Here is a 5,850-nt window from a genome sequence, read left to right as displayed (position 1 = left end):
TAGCGGCAAATGTTTAGAAACATCTGGCAACACTTTGTGGCACACTATTTAGTTTGCAGCAAATTTGCCCCACATTTGTGGGAAGTTTGTAGCATCAAATTCATTTTTGGAAGGGTATTGTTGTGTTATAGGCTGAATTTAAAATGGATTCAATTTACATTTTGTGTCACTGGCCTAAACACAATCCCCAATAATGTCAAAGTGGAATTATGTTTTTAGACATTTTTACAAATTAATTAAAAATGAAAAGCTGAAATGTCTTGGGTCAATGAGTACTCAACCGCATTTGTTATGGCAAACCTAAATAAGTTCAGGAGTACAAATTTGCTTAACAAGTCTCAAAATAAGTTGCATGGATAGTGTTTAACATGATTTTTGAATGACTACCTCATCTCTGTACCCCACACATACAATTATCTACAGTGCCTTACAAAAGTATTCATCCCCCTTGGCGTTTATCCTATTTTGTTGCATTACAACCTGTAATTTAAATTGATTTTTATTTGGATTTCATGTAATGGACATACACAAAATAGTCCAAATTGGTGAAGTGAAATGAAAAAAATAACTAAGTGAAGTGAAAACAATTCAAAGAAATAAATAACGGAAAAGTGGTGCGTGCATATGTATTCACCCCCTTTGATATGAAGCCCCTAAATAAGATCTGGTGCAACCAATTACCTTCAGAAGTCACAAAATTAGTTAAATAAAGTCCACCTGTGTGCAATCTAAGTGTCACATGATCTGTCACATGATCTCAGTATATATACACCTGTTCTGAAAGGCCCCAGAGTCTGTAACACCACTAAGCAAGGGGCACCACAAAGCATGCGGCACCATGAAGACCAAGGAGCTCTCCAAACAGGTAAGGGACAAAGTTGTGGAGAAGTACAGATCAGGGTTGGGTTATAAAACAATATCAGAAACTTTGAACATCCCACAGAGCACCATTAAATCCATTATTTAAAAATTGAAAGAATATGGCACCACAACAAACCTGCCAAGAGAGGGTGGCCCACCAAACCCACGGACCAGGCAAGGAGGGCATTAATCAGAGAGGCAACAAAGAGGCCAAAGATAACCCTGAAAGAGCTGCAAAGCTCCACAGCGGAGATTGGAGTAACTGTCCATAGGACCACTTTAAGCTGTACACTCCACAGAGCTGGGCTTTACGGAAGAGTGGCCAGAAAAAAGCCATCGCCTAAAGAAATAAATGAGCAAACACATTTGGTGTTTGCCAAAAGGCATGTGGGAGACTCCACAAACATATGGAAGAAGGTACTCTGGTCAGATGAGACTAAAATTGAGCTTTTTGGCCATCAAGGAAACTGCTATGTCTGGCGCAAACCCGACACCTCTCATCACCCCTAAAACACCATCCCTGATGCTGCAGCATGATGCTGCCACCACCATGCTTCACTGTGGGGATGTTTTTCATCGGCAGGGACTGGGAAACTGGTCAGAATTGAAGGAATGATGGATGGCGCTAAATACAGGGACATTTTTGAGGGAAACTTGTTTCAGTCTTCTAGAGATTTGAGACTGGGACGGAGGTTCATATGTTAGCAGGACAATGACCCTAAGCATACTGCTAAAGCAACACTCGAGTGGTTTAAAGGGAAACATTTAAATGTCTTGGAATGGCCTAGTCAAAGCCCAGACCTCAATCCAATTGAGAATCTGTGGTATGACTTAAAGATTGCTGTACACCAGTGAAACCCATCCAACTTGAAAGAGCTGGAGCAGTTTTGCCTTGAAGAATGGGCAAAAATCCCAGTGGCTAGATGTGCCAAGCTTATAGAGACATACCCCAAGAGACTTGCAGCTGTAATTGCTGCAAAAGTTGGCTCTACAAAGTATTGGGGGGATTTGGGGGTGAATATTTATGCACGCTCAAGTTTTCTGTTTTTTTGTGTTATTTCTTGTTTGTTTCACAACAAAAAATATTTTGCATCTTCAAAGTGGTAGGTATGTTGTATACATCAAATGATACAACCCCCACCCCAAAACCATTTTAATTCCAGGTTGTAAGGCAACAAAATAGGGAAAATGCCAAGGGGGGTGAATACTTTTGCAAGCCACTGTATGTCATAGTTAAAAAAATGAATGAAACACAATCTGCATTCATATATATTCCTTCACTTCATGGAGAATTGACACTGATTGCATAATTGACACAGCAATTGTACCTGAGCTCAGTATTCTCTATCAATAAAGCTCTGATTCATTGTATTACAGTGGGGGGTGAAGTATTTAGTCAGCCACCAATTGTGCAAGTTCTCCCACTTAAAAAGATGAGAGAGGCCAGTAATTTTCATCATAGGTACACGTCAACTATTACAGACAAATTGAGAAAAAAAAGATTTTTAAAGAATTTATTTGCAAATTATGGTGGAAAATAAGTATTTGGTCACCTACAAACAAGCAAGATTTCTGGCTCTCACAGACCTGTAACTTCTTCTTTAAGAGGCTCCTCTGTCCTCCACTCGTTACCTGTATTAATGGCACCTGTTTGAACTTGTTATCAGTATAAAAGACACCTGTCCACAACCTCAAACAGTCACACTCCAAACTCCACTATGGCCAAGACCAAAGAGCTGTCAAAGGACACCAGGAAGAAAATTGTAGACCTGCACCAGGCTGGGAAGACTGAATCTGCAATAGGTAAGCAGCTTGGTTTGAAGATATCAACTGTGGGAGCAATTATTAGGAAATGGAAGACATACAAGACCACTGATATTGTCCCTCGATCTGAGGCTCCACGCAAGATCTCACCCCGTGGGGTCAAAATGATCACAAGAACGGTGAGCAAAAATCCCAGAACCACACGGGGGGACCTAGTGAATGACCTGCAGAGAGCTGGGACCAAAGTAACAAAGCCTACCATCAGTAACACACTACGCCGCCAGGGACTCAAATCCTGCAGTGCCAGACGTGTCCCCCTGCTTAAGCCAGTACATGTCCCGTCTGAAGTTTGCTAGAGTGCATTTGAATGATCCAGAAGAGGATTGGGAGAATGTCATATGGTCAGATGAAACCAAAATATAACTTTTTGGTCAAAACTCAACTCGTCGTGTTTGGAGGACAAAGAATGCTGAGTTGCATCCAAAGAACACCATACCTACTGTGAAGCATGGGGGTGGAAACATCATACTTTGGGGCTGTTTTTCTGCAAAGGGACCAGGACGACTGATCCGTGTAAAGGAAAGAATGAATGGGGCCATGTATCGTGAGATTTTGAGTGAAAACCTCCTTCCATCAGCAAGGGCATTGAAGATGAAACGTGGCTGGGTCTTTCAGCATGACAATGATCCCAAACAAACAAAGGAGTGGCTTCGTAAGAAGCATTTCAAGGTCCTGGAGTGGCCTAGCCAGTCTCCAGATCTCAACCCCATAGAAAATCTTTGGAGGAAGTTGAAAGTCTGTGTTGCCCAGCGACAGCCCCAAAACATCACTGCTCTAGAGGAGATCTGCATGGAGGAATGGGCCAAAATACCAGCAACAGTGTGTGAAAACCTAGTGAAGACTTACAGAAAACGTTTGACCTGTGTCATTGCCAACAAAGGGTATATAACAAAGTATTGAGAAACTTTTGTTATTGACCAAATACTTATTTTCCACCATAATTTGCAAATAAATTCATAAAAAATCCTACAATGTGATTTTCTGGAATTTTTTTTCTCATTTTGTCTGTCATAGTTGACGTGTACCTATGATCAAAATTACAGGCCTCTCTCATATTTTTAAGTGGGAGAACTTGCACAATTGGTGACTGACTAAATACTTTTTTCCCCCACTGTATATGAGCATGCATCCAATAGTTATGGAAGCATTTACAGTGCCTTCAGAAAGTATTATGTCCACATTTGATTGTGTTACTGCCTAAATTCAAAAATTAATTCAATGTATGCTTTTTCTCACCCATCTACACACAAAACCCCATAATGACAGTGAAAACATGTTTTTAGACATTTAATCAAATGTATTGAAAATGAAATAGTATTCACACCCCTGAGTCAATACATGTTAGAATCACTTATTTTGAGGTAAGTCTCTAAGACAGTGGTCACCAACCTTTTCTGAGTCAAGATCCCTTTCGCAGTCAAAAAGCAAGCCGAGATCTATCGCTCAGATTTAAAAAAACATTACTTAAAAAATGTAACATTAACCTAATAAAAACAGTTTTGTAGGAATGAGGTTTGGGCAGTAGGCCTAATACATTATGACAGCATATTGGCTCTATGCCTGGCCTGCCAATATTGTTATACTCAGACCATATTAAATTTCAAAACTCAAGCTTTGATAACAATATAGATTAGTAGCACTTGCGAGGGAGGTCAAATCATGACGTCAGTGATCATCAGGTCAGAAAGTCAGAGCTCTAGAAAAAAGCCAGAGTTTCCGACTAGGAATTCCGAGTTGGATGGCCGTTCAAACGATTTTTCCCAGTCGTATCTCGTTTTTTTCTGAGGTTGTCTTGAACGCACTGAAGTCGGAAGTCGGAGATTTCTGAGTTCCCAGTTATTTTGAACATGGCATTAGTCTCAGCGGAGGGAGAGAGGTAGAAAGCACGGTCCCTGCTCTCTCCTTCCTTTCCTCCGGTAAGACTGACCAGAGAGATGGCAAAACCCAAGTCCCACAATCTGCCTCATGCACAAATTCATGTTGTTCCTATGACCAGAGAAAGTGATATATTCAGTGGCGATTTTAGCATGTAAATCTTGGTGGGGCAAAACAATTATGATAATTGGGATGCATGCCAGCAAAGCCACTACACAAGAGTAAATCCTTACCACTGCTAAACCTGTCTATCAGCGGAGTCTTGCCTGGAAGCGAAACAATTCATTCAGCCTCATTACTGCCTTTAAAAAAACATAGCTGATATGAAATGTACAGCGACAGAATTCAGAACATGGGCCGTTCTTACAGTGTTCTCCCTGTACACCAAGCCAGAACCGTAGGATAAATAAAGGGGGCATATATGCAGACCGTGAAAGCTCTTCCAATATTCGATGATTACCTCCCTGGTCTTTGTGGTTGAATCTGTGTTTGACATTCACTGCTCGACTGAGGGACCTTACAGATAATTGTATGTGTGGGGTACAGAGATGAGGTAGTCATAAAAAAATCATGTCAAACTCTATTATTGCACACAGAGTCCAGGCATATACTTTCATTGCAGGAAGCAGAATAATGCACATTACTGTTAACCAAATAATGGTTTTAGAACCAAAGAATCTGCAGGAACGTTGTGTAGTCTAATCACAGAAATTACCGACATAAGCAAAATTCCTTAGGTAAGAGGAGGGCAATGTCGTTGGTAATGTTGGTTTATCGTACCAGCTCTAGTTAGTGTTGTTGTCTATCAAATTGTATAGGGAGGCAGGTAGCTTAGTGGTTAAGAGGGTTGTGCCAGTAACCGAAAGATTGCTGGTTCTAATCCCCTAGCCGACTATGTGAAAAATCTGTCGATGTGCCCTTGAGCAAGGCACTCTGGATAAGAGCGTCTGCTAAAATGACAAACATTTAAAATATAGGCTACCGTGCTCTCTCCTCTGGCAATGCCCCGACTCACACTGGCACACGCACATGTGGTTGGATAGCTCTCTAACATTTTGAAAGTGTTCATGAGTATTATTTGATGTAAAATAGAGAATTGTATGTGTGGGGTACAGAGATGAGGTGGTCATTCAAAAATCATGTTAAACACTATTATTGCACACAGAGTGTGTCCATGCTACTTTTTTATGTGACTTGTTAAGCACATTATTTAGGCTTGCCATAACAAAGGGGTTGAATACTTGTTGACTCAAGACATTTCAGCTTTTCTTTAATTAATTTGTAAAAATG

The sequence above is a fragment of the Coregonus clupeaformis genome, unplaced genomic scaffold (genome assembly GCF_020615455.1).
Source record: "Coregonus clupeaformis isolate EN_2021a unplaced genomic scaffold, ASM2061545v1 scaf0110, whole genome shotgun sequence".
Classification (NCBI taxonomy): Eukaryota; Metazoa; Chordata; class Actinopteri; order Salmoniformes; family Salmonidae; genus Coregonus; species Coregonus clupeaformis.
Note: the sequence above shows the minus strand (reverse complement) of the source record.